Source organism: Lepisma saccharinum, chromosome 23 (assembly GCF_977018435.1).
Source record: "Lepisma saccharinum chromosome 23, izLepSacc3.1, whole genome shotgun sequence".
Taxonomy (NCBI): domain Eukaryota; kingdom Metazoa; phylum Arthropoda; class Insecta; order Zygentoma; family Lepismatidae; genus Lepisma; species Lepisma saccharinum.
Window position 1 is genome coordinate 55,518,089 of NC_139251.1, and position 19,345 is coordinate 55,537,433.

Genomic DNA, 19,345 nt, shown 5'->3' on the forward strand with positions numbered 1-19,345 from the left:
GTCCAGACTCTCACATCAGCAGAGGCGTAATCATTCATTTCCCACAATTGACGCATGCGCTCAGCAGACGCCTCTCTGCACATCAGTGACCATGACATGGACGTCCCGCGACCACCTTTCTCACAAGCAAAGAACCTCACCTGACCAAGAATTTATTCTAAGATACATTTGTACTGTTTTATGAAAATAATATCTACTACTGTGAATACGAACCAAGCTGGCTTTCGTTTTTTTTAAAGATTAGGGTATTTTGTAAATATAGGGTCCATGGCTGAAATAAGTGGTTATTATTGTACAGGGTGATCAAAAAGAGACGCAACCTTATGGGGAAACGATTTATTGTACAATATTTACACTAAGTGCTGGAAGTGGTCGCCATTGTGAGATTCACACAAGTGAATACGGTGAATCATGTTTTCAAAGACTCTTCTTAAGGTTTGCTGTGAAACAGCATCAACACAGTTTTAAATATTCGCTTGCAATACCGGAATAGTGTGTGGATGTGTTACGTATGCAGCATCCTTGACCTTGAGGTATCCCCACAAGAAATAGTCGGTGGTGATAAATCTGGAGACCGAGCTTGCCACAATCCCTGAGTGATTACGTGTCCATGAAAAAAGTGTACCAAATACGCCATTACGTTGTTGGCGGTATGGGCTGTAGCACTATATTGTTGAAACCACATATCTATGCTGTAACCTGTCTGCCTGTAATGTCAACAAACTCTCGCACCAGCTGCATGTATCGGTGTACCCAGTGGCGGCGATTGGGTTCCAAAACCGGGGAGCAAAGACAGTATATTTCCCTTTGTAGATAAGATTTAGCATAGTGCGGGGGTAAAAGTGGCGCAACTGCGTGAACCCCATGCGTCCTCAATTCTGCAACTTCATTGGCACCTGCAACATGATTGAAACGTGCAAAAGACGTAACAAACACAAAACACAAAAACAAGACAAAACAAAAACACAGCTAATCACATGTCTACAGCAACCAATTTGCCTAATCAGCTGTTTACGCAGTTTACAGTCTCAATTAATGCATTTTTCACTGTTACGCACCACCTAACAGGCAAAAATATAGTAATAATAACCAACTAATTCCCCCCGTAAGGTTGCGTCTCTTTTTGATCACCCTGTATGTCGTTATCACAAATCCTTCCATTGCCACGATCAACAGAACGATCAGATTTGAGAAGTAAAGTAAATAAACAAACAAAAGAAAAACTTATTATCTCAAGGGTTCTAGGGTTCGATTCCCTTTTCAGGTTCGGATCTAAATTTAAACTGTAGGTCCAGTTCCGATTAGCCTATCCTGACCATAAAACTGGCTTAAATAAAACTTTAAACGATATTCTCCATCCTCCTGCTAAACTTGGTAATCAGGCAGAACATTTGAGTCTTCAAAAATATGAGGGTGGCACTTGGGATTGGGAGGGGCAATTGCCCTCCCCGTAGATCCGCGCCTGACGCAGCCCTACGAGCACGGCCGTAGGCAGGGAAAATTTTCGGGGGGGGTTCATTCATAATTATTCCCATGGGCGTCGCCAGAAATTTGAATAATAGAAATAATAACAATAATTGTACATTAATTATTAAAATTTCATAATAATAAAACAATTTTATTCCATAATAATAATTATTATTATTGTTATATCCTTGAGGGGGGCTTACTCAATCCAGCAGATGAGTGAATATCCAGCACAAGTTTCTTTTTGTTTTTTTAAGTTTCATACAGTGTGTACTGAAATGCACAATTATTATACTTATTCATTAAACTTTAGACACCTTCAGGAAAAAGCTTTAAAAGTTAGATGGAAATTTTAGTCATAAAGTTTTTGTTGTTTAACTTCAAAATTACATTTTTGGAATTTTGAAAAGTGTGGAAGCAGTTATTATTTTTAAAAACTTGGCCTGGTGCATGGATTGTAACCTCAATCGCGAACGTAATGTGCTACGAAACTGGAGATCCAAGGTTTGAATCAAGGGGGATTTTCGACTTTATCGGACAGGAAATTTAAAAGCTGGATAGGGAATTTTGGGACAATCATAAGGGAATCTTCAGTCTATATTCCTTGTGACGCAGGAGCAACAATGGAAAGATGACAGCAGAAGTGAAAATGGAGGGGTCGGGGGTTGGCTACGATTCTGAGAATGAATCCTGTTTTACTCAACTTTCAGAATTCCAAATGTATGAAAATTCTAGCTCGATCGTTTCAACATTGTCTCCTTGTATTTTTGTGATGCTTCGAAAAAAAATTGAAAATTTGTTACAGATTTTGGTTTCTGAACTTGCATTAATCCAACATGTCAGAAGTTTTGGGTGTGGGGGGGGTTGAACCCTAGAAACCCCCCTCTAAATACGACCATGCCTAAGTTTCATACCAGTCCGTTCGCAATACATTGCTTTATTATTAGGTCAGCAATGAATGTGTCCTGAAACCGAAACTGTTCTAATCCCCCATTCTACAGACATTTTCATGCTCTGCGTACGTTCCCTGCACGTCCCACGTCCACACCACCGCAACGCACGCCTCTGGCAAGAGGAGGCTCGTCAGTTCCAGTTCGGCGTAGGGGACTGCGCGCAGCTCAATTATAAATCCCGTGGCTCGAAAAACAAACAGATACAATCTGCCCGCTTGTTACTGCGATGTTGGCAACGTGTGTTCCGAGGACTGGCATGTCACGGGATTTCAACGGCAACTAGGCCTATCGTCTTGAAACCCTGCCAAGAAAACGTCACGCCGCCAGAGCCAATGACAATTGCAGGCTGCTGGGGGCAATTTTTATCAGAGGAGGGTCACTATCTTCTTCAGAAGAGCAGATCAGTGGTGAATTAAAAGTGTGAGTGTGTTAAACGTTGACAGACCTTCCTTTGAAGCACGCTTGTAAGGTACGTAAGCTTTTCCTTACTGCTTCTTTAATCAACTGTTGTTGTTTTTTTAAGACAGTTAAATGCTTGCGAATTGTGACATGTATGAATGCATAAGTTTAGGTGCATATCCTGTTTTGCGAAGACAGTTACTTGTCCAATTCGCCCGCCATTCTACGTCATGTCATTTTTATGTTTCATGATTTGGACTGAGCTCTATATAGGGTGTCCCGAATGCTTGTCCTAAAGTTGGAAGATGTACGGTGTGTTGTGGAAAGAGGATGTGTATGACAACGAAGAACAATAACAGAAGGACGACATCTCGTGTGTGAATTGTTCGCAACTTACTTCATTGTTTCCTTGATTGATTTGGTTTATTTTACTCCGCTTTTCTGTCACTTTTTGGCTAATCGCGAATATGAAGATTAGTGATGATTTGATGAAATTGATGTACACTCGCAAAGAACACTCCGGCAGGGATTCGAACCCGGGATCCTCGGCGTCGTATACTCACTTCATGGAAAAATCACTATTCCCATCTATACTTTTGAATCACTTAGTCATTGTCAGCGTTTTCTTTCAACGCGATTTTTGTTTACATATTGTTCTCTGTTGACAACTCTTTCCCACATCTGTAAAATTAAAAAATGGTGCAATTCCTTTTCCGAAGTGACAAGACTACTTCTCTTGTCAAAAGTTGATAAAGTAACATGCAATGTTAATTGGACATTCATTATCCATTGCCTTGTGCTTCTAACTATGTTTATTCTAACACTCCTTTTCGAGACAGCATCTCTTCTCTCGTCTTCAGGTGAACAAATTTCTTCTTTGTCGATGGTGGGGATCGAACTTACGATATTACTTGTGACTTTAGTAGACTGGTGTGCTAATCAATCCATGGCAAAGTTGTTTGAAATGCACTTTATGCTCATATAAGATAATCGGGACTGAACCGACAGTTTAGAGTGGAACTTGATTTGATTTATTTTACTTCGCTTTTTTGTGCCACTTTTGGCTAATTTTGCGAAGATGGAGATGAGTGATGATATGATGAAATTGATGTATGGACACTCACAAATATTAATGTCCAGGTCAGGATTCGAACCCGGTACCCCTGAGAGTGGAACTTGACTACGACAACTATGCAATGTTCCTCCACCTGGGATCAAACCTGGGGCTCTTTATTACAAGCCGATTTCAAATATCTCTGACTGTGGAATGTCCTTTCTACATATACACTATTTCGTCGGTTATTTTTGCATCGTGTTTGTGCTTCTTGGGATAATCCTGGCAATTAGGATTGATTTGGTTCATTTTACTTTGCTTTTCTGCCACTTTTCTAATCACGAAGATGAGGATGAGTGGTGATATGATGAAATTGATGAACACTCACAAAGAATACACATGCCCAAGCCAAGATTCGAACTCTGGACTCATGGTGTCTTAGCGCGTTGTGCTAACCACATCGCCACGGAAGTTTCAATCCGAGCTTCGTAGCCTGTTACGCTTTACGCTGACACTCAATCACGTAGACTGTCCACATGCACTATCACAGCTGTAATATGGATATATGGATCCATAAACAGATTCAATAAAAAAAGTACTTAAATCTAGGGTAACAGTATGGTATAGGGAAAACACATTTCACTCGTTCATTTCGTCATTTTTCACATTCGTTCTTGCCTATTATGCATTGCGAAACATTGTTTAAGGTGGGATTGCTCTTCTTTCACGAAAATAGCTTCAATTGTGCACATATCGAGTAATTATTGTTCGTTCCTCTCACACACAATATGGCGGAGAAATCTTGACTAGCGTTGTTGATGATCAGTGGGTTTGCAGTGTTGCAACCTTCTTCACCGAAAAATACTTACTTTCGTGTTACTCATTTTGTATGTTTTCCGGGTTCGAAAACCCCACGAACCATGCACGTGTAGCCCCACACACCATTCACGGATAGCCCCACAAACCATTCATAACCATGCACGCAAGGTTAGGTTAGGTTCTGTTAGGTTAGGCAAACATAGTTAAAATTGTCATGTTCTGGCAAAACAATGGCGAGTTTGGAAACACTGACCGGGGGTTACGTCATAGAACGCACGGAACATTTGGTTCACGTAGTCGAACGTAGTGGAGGCAAGAGCGTTTGTGCATCGGAGAGACATTAATGTCGAAAAATACATGATTTACCGGCCGAATAAGTTGAACGAAGGGAGAAAACACTTCCACGAGCTTTCAAAAGTCTACAGAAACTCGGTTCCGTAAAGTAGTTTCTCCTGTAAATTTGAAGAAATGTGTTTTCGCTATACCATACTGCTACCAAATTTAGTTCAGATCCTTGGCTAGTGCCACAGAGAAACTAAAATGCACGCAATTTCTCCCTGCCATAGGGGTAATTTAGGGAGGGCACTTAACCCCCCCAAATTGCCCGTTCTTCTTAATTCAAATGTTAGGGGTACTTTTGTTAACCTCTGGGATGTGAGGAGCAAAGTAATAAAATGCTTGTGATTTCGCAAACTTCACAGTTTTTTTTTAGCAAATAATCCTTGAAGTTGTTTGTATGAGAGGAAAGGTTTTCGACTCTGCCGCCCCAAAGTTCGATTTCGCTCCCTCAAAATTAGGCCCCAAGTTACCCTCATGCACTCTGCTAATATTGTGACATTTAAAACATTTCCATATCTCCAACCACCCCCTAATCCAACCACATATGTTTTGGAATAGGCAAGACAGATTGGGATAAATCCTTTCCTTTTTCTAAAGTTCTCAATCCTGCCTTATTCTTTGCAATTACGCAATCGCTTCGAATTATAGAAAAATAACCTGTAAAAAGTTACATAGGAAGATAGGAAAGACCTTTGAAAAGGAGCAATGTCACTCAGCTTGCTTATCTCCCGAGCCGCGAACAGGATGTTCCCTGTGACCCCAGGATATATATAGGGAAAGCTTCGTCCTCTCTGTCTACTCACAAAGCTCCCGAATGAGGTGCGGCGGTCACCTTCGAAGGTGTAGGCGTTACTTGTGGGAGACAACATCTTCTCCCCTGAACCTGAGGTTCACATCAAAGTTAAGCCCCAAACCACGTTGGTATTCGAAAGCGTTTTGTCTCGCTTAAGTTTCATAAATAAAAAATGTTCGAGATGACTAGGGCTCGTAAGTTGAGGAAAAATCCTTTTTTTCCCTAGTGTCCGAAGACGAGGCCCAACATAATATATGTTCATTTTGGGTCATTGTAGGCCAGAAAAAGGTGGGTTTTATTTGTCCTTTTTTATTTATTTATTTAAAGACATGACACTACAGGCAAATGCCCATTTACAGTGTCTTGTTGGTATGAAATTACAGTATAACACTGTTTGGTACACAAAATATGCAATCAGAAGAATTCAAAAAGTACAATAATATGATAATATGTGTTACAGTAATATAAAAATTAATATAAGATTAGATATGAAAGAGAAGTATAAAGTATTAACCTGACAGTTTGGGTTAGAACTTACGCATGATAACCAAGAAAATAACCAAGGAACAACATATGTACTTCACCTTACATTTAAAAACGATGATATATGGATGTAATGACAGTAATTAGTAAATAACACAAAAGAAATAGAAAAATAGGATGGACTCTACGCCTGTACACAAAAAGACTGAACTAATAAACAAAGTTAAGTCTGGCTTTGGAAATAAGTTTCTGTTTCCCTTTTGAATTTTCGAAAACTTTGGAAGATGTCTATCTTATCATATGTCTTTGCAATTTCGTTATATAACCTACACATTCTCCAAGTGGGTGCCGCATTGGCTGACTTTGTTTGAGCTCTCGGTACTTGAAACAGCTCTTTCCGTGGTCTTACCTTATTATATGGTACATAAAAAGGGATTTCTGAAAGCAGCTGAGAGGAGTCTAATGAGTTGTTTAAAAGTTTATGTAAGAATAGTAACTGATGTACGTATGTTTCTTCTATCGCCTAGGGATTGTACATTGAAGTATTTTTTTAGGGTATGATAAGGAGTATATCTGGGGTAAACGCCGTATCTTTTCAGTCCTAGGAATCGAAGGAACTTGCTTTGTACATTCTCTATTCTGCTGGTTTCATTTAGGTTTTGTGGGGACCAGACGATAGACGCGTATTCCAATTAACCGCGTTTGTTACAACCTGTCCCGGTTCCCGCGCTAGTTGCTCCCTGGCTTTTCTCGGTGCTGGGAAAAGTCAAAGCCAGGCAGCCAATTAAAATACGCAACGTCGCAACAGCGTCTACGTAAGCGCCTCTCTTCTGCCTTCCATTCGCTCCTCGCTGCCCAGCAGACGATTTTTTCCGCGTTTCTCATTGGCACCGAAACTGTCGAGCGCTCCCTAGCGCGGGAAAGGGGACAGGTTGTAACAAACGCGGTATAGGTACGATATTGTATAGCGTTTGGAATGTTTCTAATTTCTTAAAGTCGTTTCCCATTCTCATTATAAACCCTAGGCTTCGGTACCCTTCTGCTACAATGCGGTCGATGTGTTTTCGGAAACTGTTATTTTCTTCAAACTGAACACCAAGATCTTTTGCCTTTTTCGGCGTTTTTTTGGCTTAGTGGTCTTTTTTTAGCCTTTTTTAGGTCTTAACTGCTTTTTTTTTGCAACTTCACCTTCTTTCGACTACATTTTTACTGCCCGTTCTCAATTCCAATCATCATCAGTTCATCACCTCTTCAACGTCCTTTCTGTAGTAAAGAAATAAAAAAAGAAAGAAACATATTTGAACCATCCCTGAAACGAGAGAAAAACATTTTTGGACTGAAAGAAGATGCATTTCATTCATATAGTTTTTTCGCACTGCGTGTTCCATACCACCAGAATTTTGTATTTCTTTTATTCGTTAAATATGTAATTAAAACTGAAGTTATTAATTAATTTGGATCACATTTATACGTCCTTTTTTCCGGTTTTAGGTCCTTTTTTTGACATTTTTAGGTCTTTTTTTGGCAATTTATAGGTCTTCAACTTCCGAGCCCTAGAGATGAGTTTTTGGATCACCATTTCAAAATGTTCCACGTGCGTGGCGTAGCCTGAAAGTTTTGAGGGAGAATCAGGGCGTTTGCCTTAAATGAAGTAGTATAAATAATAATAATAATAATATTCAAAATAAACTAATTGTAATAACAAACGATTATTTAGTATTTTATTGCTAATTATTAAAATTATGGAACAGAGAGAATAAAGAAACGAGAGGAGAAAGAGATAAAAAGGAAGACAGATGATATAGAAGTAACACATAGAGAGAGATGGAGTAGAAATATGAGAGAGGAAGAATAAAATATATAACTGAGTATAGAGAGAATAAAGAGAGAGAAGGACGATTTGAGACAAAAGTAAAAAAAAAAAAAATAGAAAAATAACTATCAAGAATAGAAATGGAGCTTTCAAACCGAAGCGACATGTGTCGCTCCAAAACGTAGTGAAAACGGTGCAGTCAGTCACCAAATACACTACACGACTCTAAATCAACGAAGTAGATGACTTGATTGATTTAGTTTATTTTACTTCGAGTCTTGTGCCTCTTGGCTAATTTGCGAAGATGGGGATGAGTGATGAAATGATGAAATTGATGAATGGACATTCACAAACAACCAAGCCCGAGCGGGATTCGAACCCAGGACCGTTGACGTCGCACCGTGATGTGCTAACCACTCGGCCACAGGATCCGGCAGTAGATGACTTGGTGTTCCACTTTGTAATAGGTGTAATAGAGAAGTCACAAATAGAGAAGGAAACAGAGGAAAGATAGAAAATAGAGAAATAGATTAAGGAAGAAGGAAATAGTGAAATAGAGAAACTGAATAAAAAGAGAAAAAAAAACAATAATATAAAAAGCGACAGAGAAGCAAAGCGAGAGAGAGAATTGAAGAAATGAAAAAACAGACGAAGAAGGAAACCCCCCCCCCCCCAACGAAATTATCTGTGAAAAATGCTAATATGTACATTGAAACAAGAAAAGTTGGACACACAATGGGAGAGCGGAAAAAATTATTAAAAACAAGATTTTTCCTTCATCAGCTGTTGAAGAAAGTCAAGTAACAAAAGCAAATATTATCCAGATTGGTCCTGTGATAATTTTATCAAAATGGAAAATCAAGGATCATGTTCAATATTTTATTTTTGGTGCTGAGTGACAGCTGCAGATAGTATTATCAATTGATGATAACTCTTCTCTAACAGCTGATGAGGTTCGTGCCTTCATACAAGATAAGCAAAAAGCAATAACCATTGTTTCAGTGTTTACGATTATGCCACGAACGTAAGTGGTCGCTCCTCTTAAGCTTCTACTGTTTGACATTTAAAAGCCTTTAAAAAGTAAAGTCATCCCTTGTGCATTGCACCGTGCCATGAAAGTACATAGCGGGTGTGGGGATAGGGTCCCACACATTCTCAATCTCCGAGATAGTGGAGATGTGATCAGCACCACACTTCGCCTACCTTTACCCCCAGGCGCTAGTGAGCCCCTGAGAAGCTTTATCGAACCCACGTGACAATCAGACGCCCTGCCGATTTTTAAAATTTTTATGCCGATTTTTTTTATACCTTTCAATTTGAATTTTCATGTTAGGCCAGTAACAGGCTAATCAGGACTGGACCTACAGTTTAAAGTGGGATTGATCTACGGCCAGTATAATCTTCATAGGACTGTGTGTGTGTTGTCATGTGTTTTGTTCTTATATGTGCTGAGTGACCCTTTACAGGCTCAGCTTTTAACCCAGGTAAGATTTTTTGTTAGTTTCAGACACATATGTATTATATGGTAAGGAGCTGGGCCCCGTGTAATGTAACGGGCGCAAAATAACATAAGTGCTGATCCACAATTTTAAATTCAATCAATTAATCTAATATAATATTTTCATGGTGGACAACATAAACATCCATGTCTTATCCAAGATTCGATGGATCGATCGAATGATTTGATTTTGCTTCGATTTTCTTCCGATTTTGGCTAATCGAGAAAATGAGAATGAGTGATAGGGTAAAGGAGGGGAAGTTCGCCACCAAAATGCTTTTCATTTTTTTCCTTCTAAACGAATTGGGGGAGGACAAAAGTAGTCATTGTGGATTATGAGAAATATAACATAAATACTGTGTTACTTATACTTATGACGTAATATTAAAAATACTAAAATGAGAAAAAGTGGCGAAATTCCCGCCACATGCTGGGAAATTCGCCATATAACTTATCACTTTATCGTCAGTTTAAGTGTATGAAATACCAAGTTGTTGCCAATAAGTCAGACAACAAAGTGTAAAAGACCTACAAATGACAATACAAAACTGCTTAAAAAGATGCAATACAAACATCTATAAGAAACATAGGCATAAGTGTTCATATGCATTGTGAACAAGTTGTGTGTGAAATATCGCCTGTAAGAATGGAAATTCGACACATTTTCTGTTACTCTGGCGAATTTACCAGCAAATGCATAGTCGAAAGAAATCAACTTATGTTTAAGTTGTACGTACATGCACGCTTTCCAAAGCAAATCTTTTCACGACATTCTTACAGTTTGAGGTTACGATATCAATAATTAAATGAAAGAAAAATAATTCTTATCTGCCACGAAATGACAATTTCCAACGTAGTATTGAAATTCGGCGCCTTTCTTTGTCTTCCGTTGTAGACGCAACTGCGCATTCCAAACTGTACTGCTTGCTTGCTAGATCGCTCACCACACTGTAGTTTTCAGTGGAAACAAGCACATGTTACTTGATTTTTTACAGGCATCAGTGAGTGTTTCCAACCTATAGTTTCTATCTACGATTACAAAAACCACAAGTACGGCGAAATTCCCAGCATGGCGAACATCCCTTCTTTTACCCTATGATGATGGGACACTCACATCCATGCCCAGGCCGGGATTCCAACTCGGGACCACTGGCGTCGTTGTGCGCTGTGGTAACCATTCCGCCACGGAGGTCGGCCCTGGATTCGAGCCTGGGAGTCCCGGCGTTGTAGCGCGGTGAGCAGAAGTCAAATCCAGCTGAAAACCAACTGCTAGATGCTGAATGCAGACCGCAAGAAAAACACTGATCTATCTTTGGGTACCATGAAAACACCAGATTTTTCAGCCACATTGCAGCAGATGCCATAAAACATATGTTTGGACACGTGCTAAGATGTCGGTTTACCTGTCACGAACGATAACCTGCGAACACGTGTACATGCACGTGGCAAAGATAAATAAATGACAGTGGCAACCGGTGCCTGTGCGGCGTGTTAGCATACATACAGGATAACATTCAGTTGTTGTTTTTTCAATCAATTTCATGGTCGCTACTCGTAAAAAGTTGTCTTTCGGCAGCATCCTGGTGTGTGTCTTTGTGACGAAGTCTGAGATTGTAAAGGCGAACGCTCACCCCCCCCCCCCCGAATGTTAGGGAGGGCGAGGGGGCAGTTGCCCCCCAATTTCCGCCACTTTTGCCCCCGGACTATGCTAAATCATATCTACAAAGGGAAATATACTGTCTTTGCCCCCCCCCCCCCGGTTTTGGAACCCAATCGCCGCCACTGGTTCCGCCCACACCTAAATACCAAACTTCACTTCCATGTAGTACGCCCCGACTGCATTTTGCAAACTAACAATGCTCTGGTGCCTGCACACACATCCCGTGTAATCCTCTGTGAGCCTTGTGTTTTGTTTTATCCGTGTGTTTTTGTGATTGTTCTTCATCAACTTCATCTTATCACTATTCACACTCATCCTCACGATTAGCCAAAAGTGGCAGAATAGAGAAATAAATCTCTTTACCGGCCACCTCGCTTCGGCAAGAAGAAAAAGTAGATACAAATGGTATTTTAGCCCAAATATATGTTTGCTACCTTGGGGTCGTATATTAAACGTGAAGCACCCCCGAAAATATAACCACCTCCTACCTCGTCACTATTTTTATGATACCGTCATTGCGGTGTGTGTGTGTGTGTGTGTGTGTGTGTGTGTTACAGTTTGAGAGTTTGAATATAACTAGTTACTTGTAATGTATTTACATGTAACGGGAGCTTGGAAATAACTAGTTACTTGTAATGTGTTTACATTTAACGGGAGCTTGGAAATAACTAGTTACTTGTAATGTGTTTACATGTAACAAGGAGCTTGGAAATAACTAGTTACTTGTAATGTGTTTACATGTAACAAGGAGCTTGAAAATAACTAGTTACTTGTATTGGATTTACATGTAACTGGAGCTTGGAAATAATAACACCATTAAGCCTTGTTTCCATGATTATGAAAAACTAAATATGCTGACCAAGGCAGTAATTTATTTTATTAAAAACATAAACTAAACGTAACTTTTCAACCTTCTAGCAAGGTCTTCTTCAGACTCTGTATCAAGTACAAAAGCAACAAGATACAAAAACAGGGTATTATATATACACAAACATCACTCCCTCCAGACTATTTAGAAAGTTGTTTGGAACTTTCTAGCAGGTGACTTTCACTTGCCAACTTTACTTTCACCTAAAAGGCTAAACACAATATAGAGTGGGATGAGGCTAAGCAGATAGGAAGGGAGAAGAGAATGCTAGTGAGAAAATGGAAGGAAGCCAAGGAAATAGAGAAGAAAGGTGAAGAAGACACAATGAACTGGAATGGGGGACTGAAGTTAAACAAAGAATGGAAGAAGATGTTAGAAAGAGAGGAAAGGACAAGAGAGAAAGAGGAGAGGAGAAGGAAGAAAAACGAAGGGAAAAGAGCGTGAGATTAAAAGTCCAACCACATTCTATGTGGAAGTAATTGTGTTTAGCCTTTTAGGTGAAAGTAAAGTTGGCAAGTGAAAGTCACCTGCTAGAAAGTTCCAAACAACTTTCTAAATAGTCTGGAGGGAGTAATGTTTGTGTATATATAATACCCTGTTTTTGTATCTTGTTGCTTTTGTACTTGATACAGAGTCTGAAGAAGACTTTGCTAGAAGGTTGAAACGTTACGTTTAGTTTATGTTTTTAATAAAATAAATTACTGCCTTGGTCAGAATATTTAGTTTTTCATAATCTTGGAAATAACTAGTTACTTGTTATGTGTTTACATGTAACGGGAGCTTGGAAATAACTAGTTACTTGTAACGTGTTTACATGTAACGGGAGCTTGGAAATAACTAGTTACTTGTAATGTGTTTACATGTAACTGGGACTTGGAAATAACTAGTGACTTGTATTGCATTTACATGTAACGGAAGCTAGGAAATAACTAGTTACTTGTAATGTATTTACATGTAACTGGGGCTTGGAAATAACTAGTTACTTCTATTGGATTTACGTGTAACGGAAGCTAGGAAATAACTAGTTACTTGTAATGTGTTTACATCTAACTGGAGCTTGGAAATAACTAGTTACTTGTTATGTGTTTACATGTAACTGGGGCTTGGAAATAACTAGTTACTTGTAATGTGTTTACATGTAACTGGGGCTTGGAAATAACTAGTTACTTGTATTGCATTTACATGTAACGGAAGCTAGGAAATTACTAGTTACTTGTAATGTGTTTACATGTAACTGGAGCTTGGAAATAACTAGTTACTTGTTATGTGTTTACATGTAACGGGAGCTTGGAAATAACTAGTTACTTGTAATGTGTTTACATGTAACTGGGACTTGGAAATAACTAGTTACTTGTATTGCATTTACATGTAACGGAAGCTAGGAAATAACTAGTTACTTGTAATGTGTTTACATGTAACGGGAGCTTGGAAATAACTAGTTACTTGTAATGTGTTTACATGTAATTGGAGCTTGGAAATAACTAGTTACTTGTAATGTGTTTACATGTAACTGGGACTTGGAAATAACTAGTTACTTGTATTGCATTTACATGTAACGGAAGCTAGGAAATAACTAGTTACTTGTAATGTGTTTACATGTAACGGGAGCTTGGAAATAACTAGTTACTTGTAATGTGTTTACATGTAATTGGAGCTTGGAAATAACTAGTTACTTGTAATGTGTTTACATGTAACTGGGACTTGGAAATAACTAGTTACTTGTATTGCATTTACATGTAACAGAAGCTAGGAAATAACTAGTTACTTGTAATGTGTTTACATGTAACGGGAGCTTGGAAATAACTAGTTACTTGTAATGTGTTTACATGTAACTGGGGCTTGGAAATAACTAGTTACTTGTATTGCATTTACATGTAACGGAAGCTAGGAAATAACTAGTTACTTGTAATGTGTTTACATGTAACGGGAGCTTGGAAATAACTAGTTACTTGTAATGTGTTTACATGTAATTGGAGCTTGGAAATAACTAGTTACTTGTTATGTGTTTACATGTAACGGGATCTTGGAAATAACTAGTTACTTGTAATGTGTTTACATGTAACGGGAGCTTGGAAATAACTAGTTACTTGTAATGTGTTTACATGTAACTGGGGCTTGGAAATAACTAGTTACTTGTATTGCATTTACATGTAACGGAAGCTAGGAAATTACTAGTTAGCCTACTTGTAATGTGTTTACATGTAACGGGAGCTTGGAAATAACTAGTTACTTGTAATGTGTTTACATGTAACAGGAGCTTGGAAATAACTAGTTACTTTTAATGTTTTGAGTCGCGTAATTTTTTTGAAGTAAAAGGTTTTGATTTCAATATTCTTATATCTGTATTTTACTGAAATATATTTTGTTTATTATAATTTAATGAAAATTAGTGTTAATTTCAGATGGTCATGAGTAAAGAAAAATACAACCCGCTTCTTGTTCATACATGCAACATACAACCGGAACTGTAACTTCATTACTTTTAATGTAACTTTCCAAAAACTATAATTACGCTTACATGCACACATGCTCTTAAAAGGCGGCAAGCACTGGATAAGGCTATTTCAAGTTATCATCTATTTTCGCAGTTATTATTTCACTTAGAAGTGAAAATTTCGTATGCGTAGTTTACAAAGCACGCAAGACATAACTGTACAAATCGGTCACGCAAGTTCGTCTGGTTTATTCCGTTTCGTTACAACTAGATCCCATTTTCCTGCAAGCAATACACTTTTTCTTTTTGTGCCAGGGAATCGGTCAGGTTTTCGAAGTCGAATATGTGGAACGTTCTAGAATACCAGAATACCCTCAGGATACGTCAAGGGCCAAGCGATTACTTATCCCATACTCAGCATGGACAAAATTACTAAGGAAAACAGTGCGTCTATACAGACGTTCGAAATTCGTATTTGAGGCAGGTGGAGCCACTTTACTTCCACTTGAAAACGCATCACAAAGATAGGTTGAACATTATCTAGGAAATAACCAAAGTATTATATTTAACTCTGTGCGATGTAGATTGCTGCTGAATGTGGGGCAAGGTTTTCTCTTTTAACGTAGCAGGCAAAACAACTTGCTGACGCCAGCACAAAGCTAAAAGTGTTCACACGCCGACACAAGAGTTATGTTCCAGTTTAGGGGAATGGTACGTAAATTAATGTTCACGGAATTCCTTACGTACACTTTACGTTTAAAAGTGATCTGAGTAGCGTAATGCCTCGTTTATACTGCGGAACACATGGAATGACTTTAGTGCAACGTCCAATACAACCAATGGCGCAACCACAGGGGAGGCCCTTGCCCCCCCCCCCCCCTCCCAACCTTGGACTGCAATGAGTTCAATGGGGGCAATATTGACGGCTAAGGATACCTACAGAGGGTAATTACCGCCCTCAATTTCAAATTTTATGCAAATAAAAATACTTTTCTTAAATTTTTCTTGCTCTCTTCGCTCGATACAGCGATACGATACCTACTTCTGTCTTCTCAATTTCAGAGCCGTAGCTAGGGAGCGGCGGGAGTCGGCCCTGGCCGCCGAACGATCTAAATGAAAAAAAGTTGTGAAAGAGAGAATGCCATGGCGCCCCGTGAAATTATTTGCACCCTATTAAATCAATATTGATTTCAGTCTGCAAAAATATTGCATCTAAAAATTTTCTTGCTCGCTTCGCAATGTATGACTGTTTTCTGTAATGCAATGTAAATTACCAGAGTCAGAGAAGTAAGACTTCTCTTAATTGAATTTGTCTTAAATACATGAACAATTCTTTCGAGGAAAAGAAGCGGGCACATTTGAGATGCAATTTATATAATATTTGCTTTTGATTTATTATGAGATGGATGAATTGATTGTGTAATGCATTTAAATAATATGTGGTGTATATATAGTAGTATATGAATGAAATAAACTTTGCATACGTACACAATTTAGTGTTGGCATCTCGTACTTATTTTCTTATTTTACTCGCTCCATGTTGAATATGTGTGAAACATATATTGCACATGAAAGAATTATATTCAGATTGCATTTGTCAAGCATTTTCTGTCTCAAAAATAATTTGTGTGCTTGTTTTCCATTATTGTGAAATCGAACGTGTTGAAATATTAATTGAAATAGTTTCTTGAAAAGCAATGCTTTAGCACAAACATTTACCCCTTTCTTGCGTAATTTACAAGGATAATAACGTCTTTGATACTACTACTACTACTAATTATAATATAATATAACAACATATTATTATTGGTACGTTTATCCAGGTAGGCCTACTTGCCCCCCCCCCCCCCCGACAAAGATTCGTGGTTGCGCCTCTATACAAATCGAACAAATGCTTCAAAATGACAGTTGTGATTGAAATGAAAACTAGAATGCCAGATTCATCATTTAAATTTCTGTTACTTTTAACAAAATTCTGTGTCTAATGAGTTTGAGACCATGCCATAGAATAAGTGAGTGAGTAAGTAGGTCGGCTAGTGTTGCCAGGTTATATTTGGTAACACATCTCTCTAAATTTTAGTGATTTTTATTAGTTAAATTTAGTTAGATTACCTTTTTTGTGGGTCAAGTTTCAGCTAATGCTGCTATATGCGTAGAGTGCGTAAATAAACCGCCCAAAATACCAGAAATAAAATCACAAATTAAAATATAAAAGGATGGACTAATTTTGAAGTAAGGTCTTGAATGCAAATTTCTCGAAACTCTAATTGCAGTTTATTCCCATATGGATTCTCCTTCTTTTGATTTCCCCCTTTTGTAGCGAAAGTAACAGAAAAGAGACGTAAAATCAGAAATATCCATCTTTATCGTTGTGACTAATCATAAATCAAACAACATAAATAGCCAAGAATACAACCTATTGGACTTTCAAATCTGTTGTGTCTTAGTGTCGGATTTGTCCTAGCATCGAGCAGCTATATCCATGACTATCGACTTTTGGGTAAAAAAACGAAAAGAAGCGGCTGAATTTGCTTCCCGTTGCGTGAGGAAGCTTCCACAGAAAATGTATGATCAATAACTGGGGACGTCGAATATCACGAAACGTGAGGAAATTATTCAGATGTCTCCTGACCCAGCCATGACGTAATTTTCTTGTCGCCAATCTGTAAGAAAGTTAGTTCTCTTTATACACATCAGACGACACTTCGCAGGGTGCGAAATCACTGCAGATTGGTGTGTGTGTGGGGGGGGGGGGAGCACAGGGAGACAAATTTATGGTAAATAAAAACTGAGGAGAGCGGTAAATAAAATGTTAGATCAGCGGTATATACCAGCGGTGGAAAAAAAATGGTACACACTTTTTCATTATGAGAGGAAACAACATAGAGGAAACAACATAGAAAAGAGCTATAAATTGATAAACTACTTCATTCTTATATACTGTACACATACACAAGTACTTAGCTGTCCAACCAGGAAGAAAACATCAACACAAAATCACTTCATTTCTAAATTGCATATCTCAAGTGATTTATTCATTGTATGTATTTAAAGGATATCCTTGCTGTCCAACAAATAAAATAATCACTACTGCACATACACAAACACATGTTGAAAATCACATGATGATAAACAAAATTCATTCATGACTGAACACAAATGACACCATTGTTTCCCTTGATGTGTGGGAACAGACTAATCTTATCGCTGCTACAGCTAGCAAGTTCAATGAAACTGGAAGTTGAGTAGACATTCGGGGGGAAGAAAGGAATGCAGCTTGACAGGGAGGAAGTTTTCGAACTGAGATTATGTGCATGGGAAATCCAATTTTGTAGCGTCTTCCTGATGTGATCGAAGATTAAAACGTTCTTCAGCTGCTAGTGGTAGGAAACTTTAGGCAAACGTATGGTTACAAATCGACAGTTTGCGCGCGCAACCTCGATTGCCGGTTTTTGCGTGTTTTCTGCTTAATTTGATGATATTTCACGGTTATTTCGCGAAAAAGCGTTCATTTCGTGTAAAAGCACACATTTCGCATTACTTCGCGAATAAACTCCTGCATATTTCATCATTGGGGGTGTAGTTACGTGCAGAATGTTCAAAATTGCATTTTTTTTCCACATTTTGCGATTTCGCGCATCGCGAAAATTCAATGTCCCTACCTATATTAACTTGTCCCTCCCTTAATGCTCTCCCAAAGCCAGAAACTCCAATGGTCGAGTATCAGCAGCGTTTTTAGAGCTTCGCTCTTCGCTCCCCAATTTTAATGTGTTTTACACGGATGGGTCCATTCTGCGGAATCGGTAGGATGCGCCTTTGTTGTGGACTCTGAAAGTCACAGTTTCGTCCTACATCCTCCTGTTCCATTTACACGGCAGAGCTGTACGCTGTCCTAAAGGCATTGGATTTCGCAGATATTCGTGTTAAGAAGAAAGAAAGTCCTTGTATGCACTGTAGATTCCACCAGTGTGTTCCAGAGTCTGGAATTGTGCGCCAGTAGTGCCGATGTCCGCTTCTGTTAGGTCACTAGCCACGTGGGCATACAGGGGAACGAAGCAGCCGATGCTGCCGCCAAGTGTGCTGATGCAGTCGTCAAAATCAGTCCAGCAGCCAGACCGGCGGTCATGATTTCCAGCCAAGAACCAGTCCAGCTCCAACTAGGGAATTCCAGTAGGAAAATACAGGTCCGTGTGATTCGGCCTTTACTTGACTGTGACGCCATGATTCTATGTGAACAGAGAGATAAAAGTAGTACATCTCATTGTTGTCACCATTGTGCATTCTTCACCATTTCGCAGATATTGCGTGGTTCCAATCTTTCCAATCTCTGTTCCAAACTCAACAAAAGGATGGGAGCATTCCCATCTCCATATCCCTGTGCTACTTTAAAACCGCATGGTTCGAATTCTCGCAAAATGCCTGCGAGACATTTATTCCCAGGAACACATAACTGTCTTTGTTTATGTTACACAGGGTGTAACAAGTACAATGAGTGTTCGGTTGTGCGTTCAGAAGGCCGTGTCTTGTTTGGATAGGGAAAGCGATTGTTCCGTTCATCGAGCGCTGTGGTTTGTCGAGGTCCATGACGCGCTAGGACGCCAAAGTTCCGGGTTCGATTCCCGGTTAAAACATTGATGTTTGTGTTTGTCTGTCCTCAATCAAGAAGTAGAGAATTGAGTCAAATTGATATGAATAGATGTGAATGACGAAAAACTACCGCTTAGTGATTTTCTGTATTTAAAAAGTGGACAGTGCAGAGCTCTAC

At 38.9% G+C, this 19,345-nt stretch overlaps 1 protein-coding gene across 3 annotated transcripts in view; it reads left to right on the forward strand.

Moving 5' to 3' along the window:
• Nucleotides 1–2,695: 2,695 nt before the first annotated feature.
• Nucleotides 2,696–19,345, forward strand: part of Lpin (phosphatidate phosphatase LPIN) — an 80,927-nt gene continuing 64,277 nt past the window's right edge. For 2 of the 3 annotated variants that reach the window (XM_083144361.1, XM_083144362.1), the window contains exon 1: nt 2,697–2,889. The gene's annotated coding sequence lies outside the window, so the exon portion shown is untranslated. Of the gene's footprint in view, nt 2,890–19,345 lie in introns of all 3 variants that reach the window. The other variant, XM_083144363.1, reaches the window with a different exon arrangement.